Raw genomic sequence first — 19,921 nt, forward strand, 5'->3', positions numbered from 1 at the left:
TGAAGGTGCTGTGTTTAAAGAGGTGGAGTTATGCAGATCTAAAACGCGTGGATTGCAGCAGCAGCAAGCCGAAAAGTGCAGGCATGTAAGGGATCTAGAGGTTGACAACATGTCTTCTTAACGGGAGTCCAGGAGCTCATCTCCACAAATGGACTTTTTAGGATCCTTGGGTGGCTCCGTAGTTTGAAACCAATTCTGGTTATCGCTTCTCGGCCTTTTGGCTAAGATCAAGTGTAGTATCTGTTCTTATCAGTTTAATATCTGATACGTCCCCTATCTGGGGACCATATATTAAATGGATTTTTAGAACAGGGAGATGGAAAAAGAGCTTGCTCTGTCCACTCCACGCATTGACCTGGTATTGCAGTATCTCCAGGACCGGTGCACCCCTTCTTTAATGCAGTTTCTAAAATCAGAAAGAATTGAATTCAATGTTTTTTGTTCATTTTGCTTGTTTGTCGGATTTTGGGATGGACTCTTTGGCTCTGCTTTTCTTCTCCTCATTGGATTTTTCATGTTCAAAGTTGCAGAAGCCAGATTACAAGCTCATTTTGGTTCAACTTCAGCAACTGTGCATTGCATTGCCATGTAATGTGATGCAATGCTATCTTTCTAGCTCTCCCTTTCTACTTCCTTTTGGATAAACAGACATATTAGGCAAGCATTTTGGAGCTTTCACCTAAATAACTACAGGTGGTGAGATAAGCTGCACAATATAATTGACCTTTCAGTATATTGTTGCACACACACCATCTATTTAGCAAATGCCCTTGTTATCAACAGCAGCCTTTTAAACTCACCCGAGCTAACAGGTATGTGCGCTGGTTACACTGCTGCGCTTAAAATTTCTTTTTTGGTTTGCTACAATGCCTTTTCTGAAACGTTGTCTCCTTCTGCTGGAACACTGACTTCTTTCATTTAATGCCTGCAGACTATAAAAGAGAACCCAACCCAAAAAGTTTGGTTGATTAGTCTGTGGCATTCTGTTAAACTGTTGCTTATGGCGGTCTCTGTGAGCTTCTCAGCGACATTCAGCCAGCCAGGTATCCTGCCTGCAGTAGATGGAATGTGGCAATGGAACGCTGGCTGCGCGTGTCATAATAGGCTCTGAGCCTTTATATACCTGTGCACAGCAGCAGCCACCTTCAGTCTGCTGCTGGACAGCCAGCAGCAGCAGCAGCAGCAGGAGAGGTATGTAATCAGGAGCCCTCCTGCTAAGGGTAGACAGCTGCTCGTTCCACCCCACCCCCCGCCTTAATTGGTTCTCCTCCCTTCCAACGGTGTTGAGGCGGGTGGGAACAGCAGGGGGTGAAGGTGCTGTGTTTAAAGAGGTGGAGTTATGCAGATCTAAAACGCGTGGATTGCAGCAGCAGCAAGCCGAAAAGTGCAGGCATGTAAGGGATCTAGAGGTTGACAACATGTCTTCTTAACGGGAGTCCAGGAGCTCATCTCCACAAATGGACTTTTTAGGATCCTTGGGTGGCTCCGTAGTTTGAAACCAATTCTGGTTATCGCTTCTCGGCCTTTTGGCTAAGATCAAGTGTAGTATCTGTTCTTATCAGTTTAATATCTGATACGTCCCCTATCTGGGGACCATATATTAAATGGATTTTTAGAACAGGGAGATGGAAAAAGAGCTTGCTCTGTCCACTCCACGCATTGACCTGGTATTGCAGTATCTCCAGGACCGGTGCACCCCTTCTTTAATGCAGTTTCTAAAATCAGAAAGAATTGAATTCAATGTTTTTTGTTCATTTTGCTTGTTTGTCGGATTTTGGGATGGACTCTTTGGCTCTGCTTTTCTTCTCCTCATTGGATTTTTCATGTTCAAAGTTGCAGAAGCCAGATTACAAGCTCATTTTGGTTCAACTTCAGCAACTGTGCATTGCATTGCCATGTAATGTGATGCAATGCTATCTTTCTAGCTCTCCCTTTCTACTTCCTTTTGGATAAACAGACATATTAGGCAAGCATTTTGGAGCTTTCACCTAAATAACTACAGGTGGTGAGATAAGCTGCACAATATAATTGACCTTTCAGTATATTGTTGCACACACACCATCTATTTAGCAAATGCCCTTGTTATCAACAGCAGCCTTTTAAACTCACCCGAGCTAACAGGTATGTGCGCTGGTTACACTGCTGCGCTTAAAATTTCTTTTTTGGTTTGCTACAATGCCTTTTCTGAAACGTTGTCTCCTTCTGCTGGAACACTGACTTCTTTCATTTAATGCCTGCAGACTATAAAAGAGAACCCAACCCAAAAAGTTTGGTTGATTAGTCTGTGGCATTCTGTTAAACTGTTGCTTATGGCGGTCTCTGTGAGCTTCTCAGCGACATTCAGCCAGCCAGGTATCCTGCCTGCAGTAGATGGAATGTGGCAATGGAACGCTGGCTGCGCGTGTCATAATAGGCTCTGAGCCTTTATATACCTGTGCACAGCAGCAGCCACCTTCAGTCTGCTGCTGGACAGCCAGCAGCAGCAGCAGCAGCAGGAGAGGTATGTAATCAGGAGCCCTCCTGCTAAGGGTAGACAGCTGCTCGTTCCACCCCACCCCCCGCCTTAATTGGTTCTCCTCCCTTCCAACGGTGTTGAGGCGGGTGGGAACAGCAGGGGGTGAAGGTGCTGTGTTTAAAGAGGTGGAGTTATGCAGATCTAAAACGCGTGGATTGCAGCAGCAGCAAGCCGAAAAGTGCAGGCATGTAAGGGATCTAGAGGTTGACAACATGTCTTCTTAACGGGAGTCCAGGAGCTCATCTCCACAAATGGACTTTTTAGGATCCTTGGGTGGCTCCGTAGTTTGAAACCAATTCTGGTTATCGCTTCTCGGCCTTTTGGCTAAGATCAAGTGTAGTATCTGTTCTTATCAGTTTAATATCTGATACGTCCCCTATCTGGGGACCATATATTAAATGGATTTTTAGAACAGGGAGATGGAAAAAGAGCTTGCTCTGTCCACTCCACGCATTGACCTGGTATTGCAGTATCTCCAGGACCGGTGCACCCCTTCTTTAATGCAGTTTCTAAAATCAGAAAGAATTGAATTCAATGTTTTTTGTTCATTTTGCTTGTTTGTCGGATTTTGGGATGGACTCTTTGGCTCTGCTTTTCTTCTCCTCATTGGATTTTTCATGTTCAAAGTTGCAGAAGCCAGATTACAAGCTCATTTTGGTTCAACTTCAGCAACTGTGCATTGCATTGCCATGTAATGTGATGCAATGCTATCTTTCTAGCTCTCCCTTTCTACTTCCTTTTGGATAAACAGACATATTAGGCAAGCATTTTGGAGCTTTCACCTAAATAACTACAGGTGGTGAGATAAGCTGCACAATATAATTGACCTTTCAGTATATTGTTGCACACACACCATCTATTTAGCAAATGCCCTTGTTATCAACAGCAGCCTTTTAAACTCACCCGAGCTAACAGGTATGTGCGCTGGTTACACTGCTGCGCTTAAAATTTCTTTTTTGGTTTGCTACAATGCCTTTTCTGAAACGTTGTCTCCTTCTGCTGGAACACTGACTTCTTTCATTTAATGCCTGCAGACTATAAAAGAGAACCCAACCCAAAAAGTTTGGTTGATTAGTCTGTGGCATTCTGTTAAACTGTTGCTTATGGCGGTCTCTGTGAGCTTCTCAGCGACATTCAGCCAGCCAGGTATCCTGCCTGCAGTAGATGGAATGTGGCAATGGAACGCTGGCTGCGCGTGTCATAATAGGCTCTGAGCCTTTATATACCTGTGCACAGCAGCAGCCACCTTCAGTCTGCTGCTGGACAGCCAGCAGCAGCAGCAGCAGCAGGAGAGGTATGTAATCAGGAGCCCTCCTGCTAAGGGTAGACAGCTGCTCGTTCCACCCCACCCCCCGCCTTAATTGGTTCTCCTCCCTTCCAACGGTGTTGAGGCGGGTGGGAACAGCAGGGGGTGAAGGTGCTGTGTTTAAAGAGGTGGAGTTATGCAGATCTAAAACGCGTGGATTGCAGCAGCAGCAAGCCGAAAAGTGCAGGCATGTAAGGGATCTAGAGGTTGACAACATGTCTTCTTAACGGGAGTCCAGGAGCTCATCTCCACAAATGGACTTTTTAGGATCCTTGGGTGGCTCCGTAGTTTGAAACCAATTCTGGTTATCGCTTCTCGGCCTTTTGGCTAAGATCAAGTGTAGTATCTGTTCTTATCAGTTTAATATCTGATACGTCCCCTATCTGGGGACCATATATTAAATGGATTTTTAGAACAGGGAGATGGAAAAAGAGCTTGCTCTGTCCACTCCACGCATTGACCTGGTATTGCAGTATCTCCAGGACCGGTGCACCCCTTCTTTAATGCAGTTTCTAAAATCAGAAAGAATTGAATTCAATGTTTTTTGTTCATTTTGCTTGTTTGTCGGATTTTGGGATGGACTCTTTGGCTCTGCTTTTCTTCTCCTCATTGGATTTTTCATGTTCAAAGTTGCAGAAGCCAGATTACAAGCTCATTTTGGTTCAACTTCAGCAACTGTGCATTGCATTGCCATGTAATGTGATGCAATGCTATCTTTCTAGCTCTCCCTTTCTACTTCCTTTTGGATAAACAGACATATTAGGCAAGCATTTTGGAGCTTTCACCTAAATAACTACAGGTGGTGAGATAAGCTGCACAATATAATTGACCTTTCAGTATATTGTTGCACACACACCATCTATTTAGCAAATGCCCTTGTTATCAACAGCAGCCTTTTAAACTCACCCGAGCTAACAGGTATGTGCGCTGGTTACACTGCTGCGCTTAAAATTTCTTTTTTGGTTTGCTACAATGCCTTTTCTGAAACGTTGTCTCCTTCTGCTGGAACACTGACTTCTTTCATTTAATGCCTGCAGACTATAAAAGAGAACCCAACCCAAAAAGTTTGGTTGATTAGTCTGTGGCATTCTGTTAAACTGTTGCTTATGGCGGTCTCTGTGAGCTTCTCAGCGACATTCAGCCAGCCAGGTATCCTGCCTGCAGTAGATGGAATGTGGCAATGGAACGCTGGCTGCGCGTGTCATAATAGGCTCTGAGCCTTTATATACCTGTGCACAGCAGCAGCCACCTTCAGTCTGCTGCTGGACAGCCAGCAGCAGCAGCAGCAGCAGGAGAGGTATGTAATCAGGAGCCCTCCTGCTAAGGGTAGACAGCTGCTCGTTCCACCCCACCCCCCGCCTTAATTGGTTCTCCTCCCTTCCAACGGTGTTGAGGCGGGTGGGAACAGCAGGGGGTGAAGGTGCTGTGTTTAAAGAGGTGGAGTTATGCAGATCTAAAACGCGTGGATTGCAGCAGCAGCAAGCCGAAAAGTGCAGGCATGTAAGGGATCTAGAGGTTGACAACATGTCTTCTTAACGGGAGTCCAGGAGCTCATCTCCACAAATGGACTTTTTAGGATCCTTGGGTGGCTCCGTAGTTTGAAACCAATTCTGGTTATCGCTTCTCGGCCTTTTGGCTAAGATCAAGTGTAGTATCTGTTCTTATCAGTTTAATATCTGATACGTCCCCTATCTGGGGACCATATATTAAATGGATTTTTAGAACAGGGAGATGGAAAAAGAGCTTGCTCTGTCCACTCCACGCATTGACCTGGTATTGCAGTATCTCCAGGACCGGTGCACCCCTTCTTTAATGCAGTTTCTAAAATCAGAAAGAATTGAATTCAATGTTTTTTGTTCATTTTGCTTGTTTGTCGGATTTTGGGATGGACTCTTTGGCTCTGCTTTTCTTCTCCTCATTGGATTTTTCATGTTCAAAGTTGCAGAAGCCAGATTACAAGCTCATTTTGGTTCAACTTCAGCAACTGTGCATTGCATTGCCATGTAATGTGATGCAATGCTATCTTTCTAGCTCTCCCTTTCTACTTCCTTTTGGATAAACAGACATATTAGGCAAGCATTTTGGAGCTTTCACCTAAATAACTACAGGTGGTGAGATAAGCTGCACAATATAATTGACCTTTCAGTATATTGTTGCACACACACCATCTATTTAGCAAATGCCCTTGTTATCAACAGCAGCCTTTTAAACTCACCCGAGCTAACAGGTATGTGCGCTGGTTACACTGCTGCGCTTAAAATTTCTTTTTTGGTTTGCTACAATGCCTTTTCTGAAACGTTGTCTCCTTCTGCTGGAACACTGACTTCTTTCATTTAATGCCTGCAGACTATAAAAGAGAACCCAACCCAAAAAGTTTGGTTGATTAGTCTGTGGCATTCTGTTAAACTGTTGCTTATGGCGGTCTCTGTGAGCTTCTCAGCGACATTCAGCCAGCCAGGTATCCTGCCTGCAGTAGATGGAATGTGGCAATGGAACGCTGGCTGCGCGTGTCATAATAGGCTCTGAGCCTTTATATACCTGTGCACAGCAGCAGCCACCTTCAGTCTGCTGCTGGACAGCCAGCAGCAGCAGCAGCAGCAGGAGAGGTATGTAATCAGGAGCCCTCCTGCTAAGGGTAGACAGCTGCTCGTTCCACCCCACCCCCCGCCTTAATTGGTTCTCCTCCCTTCCAACGGTGTTGAGGCGGGTGGGAACAGCAGGGGGTGAAGGTGCTGTGTTTAAAGAGGTGGAGTTATGCAGATCTAAAACGCGTGGATTGCAGCAGCAGCAAGCCGAAAAGTGCAGGCATGTAAGGGATCTAGAGGTTGACAACATGTCTTCTTAACGGGAGTCCAGGAGCTCATCTCCACAAATGGACTTTTTAGGATCCTTGGGTGGCTCCGTAGTTTGAAACCAATTCTGGTTATCGCTTCTCGGCCTTTTGGCTAAGATCAAGTGTAGTATCTGTTCTTATCAGTTTAATATCTGATACGTCCCCTATCTGGGGACCATATATTAAATGGATTTTTAGAACAGGGAGATGGAAAAAGAGCTTGCTCTGTCCACTCCACGCATTGACCTGGTATTGCAGTATCTCCAGGACCGGTGCACCCCTTCTTTAATGCAGTTTCTAAAATCAGAAAGAATTGAATTCAATGTTTTTTGTTCATTTTGCTTGTTTGTCGGATTTTGGGATGGACTCTTTGGCTCTGCTTTTCTTCTCCTCATTGGATTTTTCATGTTCAAAGTTGCAGAAGCCAGATTACAAGCTCATTTTGGTTCAACTTCAGCAACTGTGCATTGCATTGCCATGTAATGTGATGCAATGCTATCTTTCTAGCTCTCCCTTTCTACTTCCTTTTGGATAAACAGACATATTAGGCAAGCATTTTGGAGCTTTCACCTAAATAACTACAGGTGGTGAGATAAGCTGCACAATATAATTGACCTTTCAGTATATTGTTGCACACACACCATCTATTTAGCAAATGCCCTTGTTATCAACAGCAGCCTTTTAAACTCACCCGAGCAAACAGGTATGTGCGCTGGTTACACTGCTGCGCTTAAAATTTCTTTTTTGGTTTGCTACAATGCCTTTTCTGAAACGTTGTCTCCTTCTGCTGGAACACTGACTTCTTTCATTTAATGCCTGCAGACTATAAAAGAGAACCCAACCCAAAAAGTTTGGTTGATTAGTCTGTGGCATTCTGTTAAACTGTTGCTTATGGCGGTCTCTGTGAGCTTCTCAGCGACATTCAGCCAGCCAGGTATCCTGCCTGCAGTAGATGGAATGTGGCAATGGAACGCTGGCTGCGCGTGTCATAATAGGCTCTGAGCCTTTATATACCTGTGCACAGCAGCAGCCACCTTCAGTCTGCTGCTGGACAGCCAGCAGCAGCAGCAGCAGCAGGAGAGGTATGTAATCAGGAGCCCTCCTGCTAAGGGTAGACAGCTGCTCGTTCCACCCCACCCCCCGCCTTAATTGGTTCTCCTCCCTTCCAACGGTGTTGAGGCGGGTGGGAACAGCAGGGGGTGAAGGTGCTGTGTTTAAAGAGGTGGAGTTATGCAGATCTAAAACGCGTGGATTGCAGCAGCAGCAAGCCGAAAAGTGCAGGCATGTAAGGGATCTAGAGGTTGACAACATGTCTTCTTAACGGGAGTCCAGGAGCTCATCTCCACAAATGGACTTTTTAGGATCCTTGGGTGGCTCCGTAGTTTGAAACCAATTCTGGTTATCGCTTCTCGGCCTTTTGGCTAAGATCAAGTGTAGTATCTGTTCTTATCAGTTTAATATCTGATACGTCCCCTATCTGGGGACCATATATTAAATGGATTTTTAGAACAGGGAGATGGAAAAAGAGCTTGCTCTGTCCACTCCACGCATTGACCTGGTATTGCAGTATCTCCAGGACCGGTGCACCCCTTCTTTAATGCAGTTTCTAAAATCAGAAAGAATTGAATTCAATGTTTTTTGTTCATTTTGCTTGTTTGTCGGATTTTGGGATGGACTCTTTGGCTCTGCTTTTCTTCTCCTCATTGGATTTTTCATGTTCAAAGTTGCAGAAGCCAGATTACAAGCTCATTTTGGTTCAACTTCAGCAACTGTGCATTGCATTGCCATGTAATGTGATGCAATGCTATCTTTCTAGCTCTCCCTTTCTACTTCCTTTTGGATAAACAGACATATTAGGCAAGCATTTTGGAGCTTTCACCTAAATAACTACAGGTGGTGAGATAAGCTGCACAATATAATTGACCTTTCAGTATATTGTTGCACACACACCATCTATTTAGCAAATGCCCTTGTTATCAACAGCAGCCTTTTAAACTCACCCGAGCTAACAGGTATGTGCGCTGGTTACACTGCTGCGCTTAAAATTTCTTTTTTGGTTTGCTACAATGCCTTTTCTGAAACGTTGTCTCCTTCTGCTGGAACACTGACTTCTTTCATTTAATGCCTGCAGACTATAAAAGAGAACCCAACCCAAAAAGTTTGGTTGATTAGTCTGTGGCATTCTGTTAAACTGTTGCTTATGGCGGTCTCTGTGAGCTTCTCAGCGACATTCAGCCAGCCAGGTATCCTGCCTGCAGTAGATGGAATGTGGCAATGGAACGCTGGCTGCGCGTGTCATAATAGGCTCTGAGCCTTTATATACCTGTGCACAGCAGCAGCCACCTTCAGTCTGCTGCTGGACAGCCAGCAGCAGCAGCAGCAGCAGGAGAGGTATGTAATCAGGAGCCCTCCTGCTAAGGGTAGACAGCTGCTCGTTCCACCCCACCCCCCGCCTTAATTGGTTCTCCTCCCTTCCAACGGTGTTGAGGCGGGTGGGAACAGCAGGGGGTGAAGGTGCTGTGTTTAAAGAGGTGGAGTTATGCAGATCTAAAACGCGTGGATTGCAGCAGCAGCAAGCCGAAAAGTGCAGGCATGTAAGGGATCTAGAGGTTGACAACATGTCTTCTTAACGGGAGTCCAGGAGCTCATCTCCACAAATGGACTTTTTAGGATCCTTGGGTGGCTCCGTAGTTTGAAACCAATTCTGGTTATCGCTTCTCGGCCTTTTGGCTAAGATCAAGTGTAGTATCTGTTCTTATCAGTTTAATATCTGATACGTCCCCTATCTGGGGACCATATATTAAATGGATTTTTAGAACAGGGAGATGGAAAAAGAGCTTGCTCTGTCCACTCCACGCATTGACCTGGTATTGCAGTATCTCCAGGACCGGTGCACCCCTTCTTTAATGCAGTTTCTAAAATCAGAAAGAATTGAATTCAATGTTTTTTGTTCATTTTGCTTGTTTGTCGGATTTTGGGATGGACTCTTTGGCTCTGCTTTTCTTCTCCTCATTGGATTTTTCATGTTCAAAGTTGCAGAAGCCAGATTACAAGCTCATTTTGGTTCAACTTCAGCAACTGTGCATTGCATTGCCATGTAATGTGATGCAATGCTATCTTTCTAGCTCTCCCTTTCTACTTCCTTTTGGATAAACAGACATATTAGGCAAGCATTTTGGAGCTTTCACCTAAATAACTACAGGTGGTGAGATAAGCTGCACAATATAATTGACCTTTCAGTATATTGTTGCACACACACCATCTATTTAGCAAATGCCCTTGTTATCAACAGCAGCCTTTTAAACTCACCCGAGCTAACAGGTATGTGCGCTGGTTACACTGCTGCGCTTAAAATTTCTTTTTTGGTTTGCTACAATGCCTTTTCTGAAACGTTGTCTCCTTCTGCTGGAACACTGACTTCTTTCATTTAATGCCTGCAGACTATAAAAGAGAACCCAACCCAAAAAGTTTGGTTGATTAGTCTGTGGCATTCTGTTAAACTGTTGCTTATGGCGGTCTCTGTGAGCTTCTCAGCGACATTCAGCCAGCCAGGTATCCTGCCTGCAGTAGATGGAATGTGGCAATGGAACGCTGGCTGCGCGTGTCATAATAGGCTCTGAGCCTTTATATACCTGTGCACAGCAGCAGCCACCTTCAGTCTGCTGCTGGACAGCCAGCAGCAGCAGCAGCAGCAGGAGAGGTATGTAATCAGGAGCCCTCCTGCTAAGGGTAGACAGCTGCTCGTTCCACCCCACCCCCCGCCTTAATTGGTTCTCCTCCCTTCCAACGGTGTTGAGGCGGGTGGGAACAGCAGGGGGTGAAGGTGCTGTGTTTAAAGAGGTGGAGTTATGCAGATCTAAAACGCGTGGATTGCAGCAGCAGCAAGCCGAAAAGTGCAGGCATGTAAGGGATCTAGAGGTTGACAACATGTCTTCTTAACGGGAGTCCAGGAGCTCATCTCCACAAATGGACTTTTTAGGATCCTTGGGTGGCTCCGTAGTTTGAAACCAATTCTGGTTATCGCTTCTCGGCCTTTTGGCTAAGATCAAGTGTAGTATCTGTTCTTATCAGTTTAATATCTGATACGTCCCCTATCTGGGGACCATATATTAAATGGATTTTTAGAACAGGGAGATGGAAAAAGAGCTTGCTCTGTCCACTCCACGCATTGACCTGGTATTGCAGTATCTCCAGGACCGGTGCACCCCTTCTTTAATGCAGTTTCTAAAATCAGAAAGAATTGAATTCAATGTTTTTTGTTCATTTTGCTTGTTTGTCGGATTTTGGGATGGACTCTTTGGCTCTGCTTTTCTTCTCCTCATTGGATTTTTCATGTTCAAAGTTGCAGAAGCCAGATTACAAGCTCATTTTGGTTCAACTTCAGCAACTGTGCATTGCATTGCCATGTAATGTGATGCAATGCTATCTTTCTAGCTCTCCCTTTCTACTTCCTTTTGGATAAACAGACATATTAGGCAAGCATTTTGGAGCTTTCACCTAAATAACTACAGGTGGTGAGATAAGCTGCACAATATAATTGACCTTTCAGTATATTGTTGCACACACACCATCTATTTAGCAAATGCCCTTGTTATCAACAGCAGCCTTTTAAACTCACCCGAGCTAACAGGTATGTGCGCTGGTTACACTGCTGCGCTTAAAATTTCTTTTTTGGTTTGCTACAATGCCTTTTCTGAAACGTTGTCTCCTTCTGCTGGAACACTGACTTCTTTCATTTAATGCCTGCAGACTATAAAAGAGAACCCAACCCAAAAAGTTTGGTTGATTAGTCTGTGGCATTCTGTTAAACTGTTGCTTATGGCGGTCTCTGTGAGCTTCTCAGCGACATTCAGCCAGCCAGGTATCCTGCCTGCAGTAGATGGAATGTGGCAATGGAACGCTGGCTGCGCGTGTCATAATAGGCTCTGAGCCTTTATATACCTGTGCACAGCAGCAGCCACCTTCAGTCTGCTGCTGGACAGCCAGCAGCAGCAGCAGCAGCAGGAGAGGTATGTAATCAGGAGCCCTCCTGCTAAGGGTAGACAGCTGCTCGTTCCACCCCACCCCCCGCCTTAATTGGTTCTCCTCCCTTCCAACGGTGTTGAGGCGGGTGGGAACAGCAGGGGGTGAAGGTGCTGTGTTTAAAGAGGTGGAGTTATGCAGATCTAAAACGCGTGGATTGCAGCAGCAGCAAGCCGAAAAGTGCAGGCATGTAAGGGATCTAGAGGTTGACAACATGTCTTCTTAACGGGAGTCCAGGAGCTCATCTCCACAAATGGACTTTTTAGGATCCTTGGGTGGCTCCGTAGTTTGAAACCAATTCTGGTTATCGCTTCTCGGCCTTTTGGCTAAGATCAAGTGTAGTATCTGTTCTTATCAGTTTAATATCTGATACGTCCCCTATCTGGGGACCATATATTAAATGGATTTTTAGAACAGGGAGATGGAAAAAGAGCTTGCTCTGTCCACTCCACGCATTGACCTGGTATTGCAGTATCTCCAGGACCGGTGCACCCCTTCTTTAATGCAGTTTCTAAAATCAGAAAGAATTGAATTCAATGTTTTTTGTTCATTTTGCTTGTTTGTCGGATTTTGGGATGGACTCTTTGGCTCTGCTTTTCTTCTCCTCATTGGATTTTTCATGTTCAAAGTTGCAGAAGCCAGATTACAAGCTCATTTTGGTTCAACTTCAGCAACTGTGCATTGCATTGCCATGTAATGTGATGCAATGCTATCTTTCTAGCTCTCCCTTTCTACTTCCTTTTGGATAAACAGACATATTAGGCAAGCATTTTGGAGCTTTCACCTAAATAACTACAGGTGGTGAGATAAGCTGCACAATATAATTGACCTTTCAGTATATTGTTGCACACACACCATCTATTTAGCAAATGCCCTTGTTATCAACAGCAGCCTTTTAAACTCACCCGAGCTAACAGGTATGTGCGCTGGTTACACTGCTGCGCTTAAAATTTCTTTTTTGGTTTGCTACAATGCCTTTTCTGAAACGTTGTCTCCTTCTGCTGGAACACTGACTTCTTTCATTTAATGCCTGCAGACTATAAAAGAGAACCCAACCCAAAAAGTTTGGTTGATTAGTCTGTGGCATTCTGTTAAACTGTTGCTTATGGCGGTCTCTGTGAGCTTCTCAGCGACATTCAGCCAGCCAGGTATCCTGCCTGCAGTAGATGGAATGTGGCAATGGAACGCTGGCTGCGCGTGTCATAATAGGCTCTGAGCCTTTATATACCTGTGCACAGCAGCAGCCACCTTCAGTCTGCTGCTGGACAGCCAGCAGCAGCAGCAGCAGCAGGAGAGGTATGTAATCAGGAGCCCTCCTGCTAAGGGTAGACAGCTGCTCGTTCCACCCCACCCCCCGCCTTAATTGGTTCTCCTCCCTTCCAACGGTGTTGAGGCGGGTGGGAACAGCAGGGGGTGAAGGTGCTGTGTTTAAAGAGGTGGAGTTATGCAGATCTAAAACGCGTGGATTGCAGCAGCAGCAAGCCGAAAAGTGCAGGCATGTAAGGGATCTAGAGGTTGACAACATGTCTTCTTAACGGGAGTCCAGGAGCTCATCTCCACAAATGGACTTTTTAGGATCCTTGGGTGGCTCCGTAGTTTGAAACCAATTCTGGTTATCGCTTCTCGGCCTTTTGGCTAAGATCAAGTGTAGTATCTGTTCTTATCAGTTTAATATCTGATACGTCCCCTATCTGGGGACCATATATTAAATGGATTTTTAGAACAGGGAGATGGAAAAAGAGCTTGCTCTGTCCACTCCACGCATTGACCTGGTATTGCAGTATCTCCAGGACCGGTGCACCCCTTCTTTAATGCAGTTTCTAAAATCAGAAAGAATTGAATTCAATGTTTTTTGTTCATTTTGCTTGTTTGTCGGATTTTGGGATGGACTCTTTGGCTCTGCTTTTCTTCTCCTCATTGGATTTTTCATGTTCAAAGTTGCAGAAGCCAGATTACAAGCTCATTTTGGTTCAACTTCAGCAACTGTGCATTGCATTGCCATGTAATGTGATGCAATGCTATCTTTCTAGCTCTCCCTTTCTACTTCCTTTTGGATAAACAGACATATTAGGCAAGCATTTTGGAGCTTTCACCTAAATAACTACAGGTGGTGAGATAAGCTGCACAATATAATTGACCTTTCAGTATATTGTTGCACACACACCATCTATTTAGCAAATGCCCTTGTTATCAACAGCAGCCTTTTAAACTCACCCGAGCTAACAGGTATGTGCGCTGGTTACACTGCTGCGCTTAAAATTTCTTTTTTGGTTTGCTACAATGCCTTTTCTGAAACGTTGTCTCCTTCTGCTGGAACACTGACTTCTTTCATTTAATGCCTGCAGACTATAAAAGAGAACCCAACCCAAAAAGTTTGGTTGATTAGTCTGTGGCATTCTGTTAAACTGTTGCTTATGGCGGTCTCTGTGAGCTTCTCAGCGACATTCAGCCAGCCAGGTATCCTGCCTGCAGTAGATGGAATGTGGCAATGGAACGCTGGCTGCGCGTGTCATAATAGGCTCTGAGCCTTTATATACCTGTGCACAGCAGCAGCCACCTTCAGTCTGCTGCTGGACAGCCAGCAGCAGCAGCAGCAGCAGGAGAGGTATGTAATCAGGAGCCCTCCTGCTAAGGGTAGACAGCTGCTCGTTCCACCCCACCCCCCGCCTTAATTGGTTCTCCTCCCTTCCAACGGTGTTGAGGCGGGTGGGAACAGCAGGGGGTGAAGGTGCTGTGTTTAAAGAGGTGGAGTTATGCAGATCTAAAACGCGTGGATTGCAGCAGCAGCAAGCCGAAAAGTGCAGGCATGTAAGGGATCTAGAGGTTGACAACATGTCTTCTTAACGGGAGTCCAGGAGCTCATCTCCACAAATGGACTTTTTAGGATCCTTGGGTGGCTCCGTAGTTTGAAACCAATTCTGGTTATCGCTTCTCGGCCTTTTGGCTAAGATCAAGTGTAGTATCTGTTCTTATCAGTTTAATATCTGATACGTCCCCTATCTGGGGACCATATATTAAATGGATTTTTAGAACAGGGAGATGGAAAAAGAGCTTGCTCTGTCCACTCCACGCATTGACCTGGTATTGCAGTATCTCCAGGACCGGTGCACCCCTTCTTTAATGCAGTTTCTAAAATCAGAAAGAATTGAATTCAATGTTTTTTGTTCATTTTGCTTGTTTGTCGGATTTTGGGATGGACTCTTTGGCTCTGCTTTTCTTCTCCTCATTGGATTTTTCATGTTCAAAGTTGCAGAAGCCAGATTACAAGCTCATTTTGGTTCAACTTCAGCAACTGTGCATTGCATTGCCATGTAATGTGATGCAATGCTATCTTTCTAGCTCTCCCTTTCTACTTCCTTTTGGATAAACAGACATATTAGGCAAGCATTTTGGAGCTTTCACCTAAATAACTACAGGTGGTGAGATAAGCTGCACAATATAATTGACCTTTCAGTATATTGTTGCACACACACCATCTATTTAGCAAATGCCCTTGTTATCAACAGCAGCCTTTTAAACTCACCCGAGCTAACAGGTATGTGCGCTGGTTACACTGCTGCGCTTAAAATTTCTTTTTTGGTTTGCTACAATGCCTTTTCTGAAACGTTGTCTCCTTCTGCTGGAACACTGACTTCTTTCATTTAATGCCTGCAGACTATAAAAGAGAACCCAACCCAAAAAGTTTGGTTGATTAGTCTGTGGCATTCTGTTAAACTGTTGCTTATGGCGGTCTCTGTGAGCTTCTCAGCGACATTCAGCCAGCCAGGTATCCTGCCTGCAGTAGATGGAATGTGGCAATGGAACGCTGGCTGCGCGTGTCATAATAGGCTCTGAGCCTTTATATACCTGTGCACAGCAGCAGCCACCTTCAGTCTGCTGCTGGACAGCCAGCAGCAGCAGCAGCAGCAGGAGAGGTATGTAATCAGGAGCCCTCCTGCTAAGGGTAGACAGCTGCTCGTTCCACCCCACCCCCCGCCTTAATTGGTTCTCCTCCCTTCCAACGGTGTTGAGGCGGGTGGGAACAGCAGGGGGTGAAGGTGCTGTGTTTAAAGAGGTGGAGTTATGCAGATCTAAAACGCGTGGATTGCAGCAGCAGCAAGCCGAAAAGTGCAGGCATGTAAGGGATCTAGAGGTTGACAACATGTCTTCTTAACGGGAGTCCAGGAGCTCATCTCCACAAATGGACTTTTTAGGATCCTTGGGTGGCTCCGTAGTTTGAAACCAATTCTGGTTATCGCTTCTCGGCCTTTTGGCTAAGATCAAGTGTAGTATCTGTTCTTATCAGTTTAATATCTGATACGTCCCCTATCTGGGGACCATATATTAAATGGATTTTTAGAACAGGGAGATGGAAAAAGAGCTTGCTCTGTCCACTCCACGCATTGACCTGGTATTGCAGTATCTCCAGGACCGGTGCACCCCTTCTTTAATGCAGTTTCTAAAATCAGAAAGAATTGAATTCAATGTTTTTTGTTCATTTTGCTTGTTTGTCGGATTTTGGGATGGACTCTTTGGCTCTGCTTTTCTTCTCCTCATTGGATTTTTCATGTTCAAAGTTGCAGAAGCCAGATTACAAGCTCATTTTGGTTCAACTTCAGCAACTGTGCATTGCATTGCCATGTAATGTGATGCAATGCTATCTTTCTAGCTCTCCCTTTCTACTTCCTTTTGGATAAACAGACATATTAGGCAAGCATTTTGGAGCTTTCACCTAAATAACTACAGGTGGTGAGATAAGCTGCACAATATAATTGACCTTTCAGTATATTGTTGCACACACACCATCTATTTAGCAAATGCCCTTGTTATCAACAGCAGCCTTTTAAACTCACCCGAGCTAACAGGTATGTGCGCTGGTTACACTGCTGCGCTTAAAATTTCTTTTTTGGTTTGCTACAATGCCTTTTCTGAAACGTTGTCTCCTTCTGCTGGAACACTGACTTCTTTCATTTAATGCCTGCAGACTATAAAAGAGAACCCAACCCAAAAAGTTTGGTTGATTAGTCTGTGGCATTCTGTTAAACTGTTGCTTATGGCGGTCTCTGTGAGCTTCTCAGCGACATTCAGCCAGCCAGGTATCCTGCCTGCAGTAGATGGAATGTGGCAATGGAACGCTGGCTGCGCGTGTCATAATAGGCTCTGAGCCTTTATATACCTGTGCACAGCAGCAGCCACCTTCAGTCTGCTGCTGGACAGCCAGCAGCAGCAGCAGCAGCAGGAGAGGTATGTAATCAGGAGCCCTCCTGCTAAGGGTAGACAGCTGCTCGTTCCACCCCACCCCCCGCCTTAATTGGTTCTCCTCCCTTCCAACGGTGTTGAGGCGGGTGGGAACAGCAGGGGGTGAAGGTGCTGTGTTTAAAGAGGTGGAGTTATGCAGATCTAAAACGCGTGGATTGCAGCAGCAGCAAGCCGAAAAGTGCAGGCATGTAAGGGATCTAGAGGTTGACAACATGTCTTCTTAACGGGAGTCCAGGAGCTCATCTCCACAAATGGACTTTTTAGGATCCTTGGGTGGCTCCGTAGTTTGAAACCAATTCTGGTTATCGCTTCTCGGCCTTTTGGCTAAGATCAAGTGTAGTATCTGTTCTTATCAGTTTAATATCTGATACGTCCCCTATCTGGGGACCATATATTAAATGGATTTTTAGAACAGGGAGATGGAAAAAGAGCTTGCTCTGTCCACTCCACGCATTGACCTGGTATTGCAGTATCTCCAGGACCGGTGCACCCCTTCTTTAATGCAGTTTCTAAAATCAGAAAGAATTGAATTCAATGTTTTTTGTTCATTTTGCTTGTTTGTCGGATTTTGGGATGGACTCTTTGGCTCTGCTTTTCTTCTCCTCATTGGATTTTTCATGTTCAAAGTTGCAGAAGCCAGATTACAAGCTCATTTTGGTTCAACTTCAGCAACTGTGCATTGCATTGCCATGTAATGTGATGCAATGCTATCTTTCTAGCTCTCCCTTTCTACTTCCTTTTGGATAAACAGACATATTAGGCAAGCATTTTGGAGCTTTCACCTAAATAACTACAGGTGGTGAGATAAGCTGCACAATATAATTGACCTTTCAGTATATTGTTGCACACACACCATCTATTTAGCAAATGCCCTTGTTATCAACAGCAGCCTTTTAAACTCACCCGAGCTAACAGGTATGTGCGCTGGTTACACTGCTGCGCTTAAAATTTCTTTTTTGGTTTGCTACAATGCCTTTTCTGAAACGTTGTCTCCTTCTGCTGGAACACTGACTTCTTTCATTTAATGCCTGCAGACTATAAAAGAGAACCCAACCCAAAAAGTTTGGTTGATTAGTCTGTGGCATTCTGTTAAACTGTTGCTTATGGCGGTCTCTGTGAGCTTCTCAGCGACATTCAGCCAGCCAGGTATCCTGCCTGCAGTAGATGGAATGTGGCAATGGAACGCTGGCTGCGCGTGTCATAATAGGCTCTGAGCCTTTATATACCTGTGCACAGCAGCAGCCACCTTCAGTCTGCTGCTGGACAGCCAGCAGCAGCAGCAGCAGCAGGAGAGGTATGTAATCAGGAGCCCTCCTGCTAAGGGTAGACAGCTGCTCGTTCCACCCCACCCCCCGCCTTAATTGGTTCTCCTCCCTTCCAACGGTGTTGAGGCGGGTGGGAACAGCAGGGGGTGAAGGTGCTGTGTTTAAAGAGGTGGAGTTATGCAGATCTAAAACGCGTGGATTGCAGCAGCAGCAAGCCGAAAAGTGCAGGCATGTAAGGGATCTAGAGGTTGACAACATGTCTTCTTAACGGGAGTCCAGGAGCTCATCTCCACAAATGGACTTTTTAGGATCCTTGGGTGGCTCCGTAGTTTGAAACCAATTCTGGTTATCGCTTCTCGGCCTTTTGGCTAAGATCAAGTGTAGTATCTGTTCTTATCAGTTTAATATCTGATACGTCCCCTATCTGGGGACCATATATTAAATGGATTTTTAGAACAGGGAGATGGAAAAAGAGCTTGCTCTGTCCACTCCACGCATTGACCTGGTATTGCAGTATCTCCAGGACCGGTGCACCCCTTCTTTAATGCAGTTTCTAAAATCAGAAAGAATTGAATTCAATGTTTTTTGTTCATTTTGCTTGTTTGTCGGATTTTGGGATGGACTCTTTGGCTCTGCTTTTCTTCTCCTCATTGGATTTTTCATGTTCAAAGTTGCAGAAGCCAGATTACAAGCTCATTTTGGTTCAACTTCAGCAACTGTGCATTGCATTGCCATGTAATGTGATGCAATGCTATCTTTCTAGCTCTCCCTTTCTACTTCCTTTTGGATAAACAGACATATTAGGCAAGCATTTTGGAGCTTTCACCTAAATAACTACAGGTGGTGAGATAAGCTGCACAATATAATTGACCTTTCAGTATATTGTTGCACACACACCATCTATTTAGCAAATGCCCTTGTTATCAACAGCAGCCTTTTAAACTCACCCGAGCTAACAGGTATGTGCGCTGGTTACACTGCTGCGCTTAAAATTTCTTTTTTGGTTTGCTACAATGCCTTTTCTGAAACGTTGTCTCCTTCTGCTGGAACACTGACTTCTTTCATTTAATGCCTGCAGACTATAAAAGAGAACCCAACCCAAAAAGTTTGGTTGATTAGTCTGTGGCATTCTGTTAAACTGTTGCTTATGGCGGTCTCTGTGAGCTTCTCAGCGACATTCAGCCAGCCAGGTATCCTGCCTGCAGTAGATGGAATGTGGCAATGGAACGCTGGCTGCGCGTGTCATAATAGGCTCTGAGCCTTTATATACCTGTGCACAGCAGCAGCCACCTTCAGTCTGCTGCTGGACAGCCAGCAGCAGCAGCAGCAGCAGGAGAGGTATGTAATCAGGAGCCCTCCTGCTAAGGGTAGACAGCTGCTCGTTCCACCCCACCCCCCGCCTTAATTGGTTCTCCTCCCTTCCAACGGTGTTGAGGCGGGTGGGAACAGCAGGGGGTGAAGGTGCTGTGTTTAAAGAGGTGGAGTTATGCAGATCTAAAACGCGTGGATTGCAGCAGCAGCAAGCCGAAAAGTGCAGGCATGTAAGGGATCTAGAGGTTGACAACATGTCTTCTTAACGGGAGTCCAGGAGCTCATCTCCACAAATGGACTTTTTAGGATCCTTGGGTGGCTCCGTAGTTTGAAACCAATTCTGGTTATCGCTTCTCGGCCTTTTGGCTAAGATCAAGTGTAGTATCTGTTCTTATCAGTTTAATATCTGATACGTCCCCTATCTGGGGACC

At 45.2% G+C, this 19,921-nt stretch overlaps 15 non-coding genes and 1 pseudogene across 15 annotated transcripts; all 16 read left to right on the top strand.

Moving 5' to 3' along the window:
- Positions 1–201: 201 nt before the first annotated feature.
- LOC141249331 (U2 spliceosomal RNA) lies at positions 202–392 on the top strand. Its single transcript, XR_012312136.1, has one exon. It is a non-coding gene; the product is annotated as a U2 spliceosomal RNA (small nuclear RNA).
- Positions 393–1,510: 1,118 nt separating this feature from the next.
- LOC141249332 (U2 spliceosomal RNA) lies at positions 1,511–1,701 on the top strand. Its single transcript, XR_012312137.1, has one exon. It is a non-coding gene; the product is annotated as a U2 spliceosomal RNA (small nuclear RNA).
- Positions 1,702–2,819: 1,118 nt separating this feature from the next.
- Positions 2,820–3,010, top strand: LOC141249333 (U2 spliceosomal RNA). Its single transcript, XR_012312138.1, has one exon. It is a non-coding gene; the product is annotated as a U2 spliceosomal RNA (small nuclear RNA).
- A 1,118-nt stretch (positions 3,011–4,128) lies between these two features.
- On the top strand, positions 4,129–4,319 carry LOC141249334 (U2 spliceosomal RNA). The gene has a single exon (XR_012312139.1). It is a non-coding gene; the product is annotated as a U2 spliceosomal RNA (small nuclear RNA).
- Positions 4,320–5,437: 1,118 nt separating this feature from the next.
- LOC141249335 (U2 spliceosomal RNA) lies at positions 5,438–5,628 on the top strand. Its single transcript, XR_012312140.1, has one exon. It is a non-coding gene; the product is annotated as a U2 spliceosomal RNA (small nuclear RNA).
- A 1,118-nt stretch (positions 5,629–6,746) lies between these two features.
- Positions 6,747–6,937, top strand: LOC141249337 (U2 spliceosomal RNA). Its single transcript, XR_012312142.1, has one exon. It is a non-coding gene; the product is annotated as a U2 spliceosomal RNA (small nuclear RNA).
- Positions 6,938–8,055: 1,118 nt separating this feature from the next.
- On the top strand, positions 8,056–8,246 carry LOC141249338 (U2 spliceosomal RNA). Its single transcript, XR_012312143.1, has one exon. It is a non-coding gene; the product is annotated as a U2 spliceosomal RNA (small nuclear RNA).
- A 1,118-nt stretch (positions 8,247–9,364) lies between these two features.
- On the top strand, positions 9,365–9,555 carry LOC141249339 (U2 spliceosomal RNA). Its single transcript, XR_012312144.1, has one exon. It is a non-coding gene; the product is annotated as a U2 spliceosomal RNA (small nuclear RNA).
- Positions 9,556–10,673: 1,118 nt separating this feature from the next.
- On the top strand, positions 10,674–10,864 carry LOC141249340 (U2 spliceosomal RNA). The gene has a single exon (XR_012312145.1). It is a non-coding gene; the product is annotated as a U2 spliceosomal RNA (small nuclear RNA).
- A 1,118-nt stretch (positions 10,865–11,982) lies between these two features.
- LOC141249341 (U2 spliceosomal RNA) lies at positions 11,983–12,173 on the top strand. Its single transcript, XR_012312146.1, has one exon. It is a non-coding gene; the product is annotated as a U2 spliceosomal RNA (small nuclear RNA).
- Positions 12,174–13,291: 1,118 nt separating this feature from the next.
- Positions 13,292–13,482, top strand: LOC141249342 (U2 spliceosomal RNA). The gene has a single exon (XR_012312147.1). It is a non-coding gene; the product is annotated as a U2 spliceosomal RNA (small nuclear RNA).
- A 1,118-nt stretch (positions 13,483–14,600) lies between these two features.
- LOC141249343 (U2 spliceosomal RNA) lies at positions 14,601–14,791 on the top strand. The gene has a single exon (XR_012312148.1). It is a non-coding gene; the product is annotated as a U2 spliceosomal RNA (small nuclear RNA).
- Positions 14,792–15,909: 1,118 nt separating this feature from the next.
- LOC141249345 (U2 spliceosomal RNA) lies at positions 15,910–16,100 on the top strand. Its single transcript, XR_012312149.1, has one exon. It is a non-coding gene; the product is annotated as a U2 spliceosomal RNA (small nuclear RNA).
- A 1,118-nt stretch (positions 16,101–17,218) lies between these two features.
- LOC141249346 (U2 spliceosomal RNA) lies at positions 17,219–17,409 on the top strand. The gene has a single exon (XR_012312150.1). It is a non-coding gene; the product is annotated as a U2 spliceosomal RNA (small nuclear RNA).
- A 1,118-nt stretch (positions 17,410–18,527) lies between these two features.
- LOC141249347 (U2 spliceosomal RNA) lies at positions 18,528–18,718 on the top strand. The gene has a single exon (XR_012312151.1). It is a non-coding gene; the product is annotated as a U2 spliceosomal RNA (small nuclear RNA).
- A 1,118-nt stretch (positions 18,719–19,836) lies between these two features.
- LOC141249350 (U2 spliceosomal RNA) lies at positions 19,837–19,921 on the top strand (annotated as a pseudogene; the record flags this gene model as incomplete).

Source organism: Phyllobates terribilis, unplaced genomic scaffold, assembly GCF_046119375.1.
Source record: "Phyllobates terribilis strain yellow unplaced genomic scaffold, ASM4611937v1 Scaffold_4489__1_contigs__length_60408, whole genome shotgun sequence".
Taxonomy (NCBI): Eukaryota; Metazoa; Chordata; class Amphibia; order Anura; family Dendrobatidae; genus Phyllobates; species Phyllobates terribilis.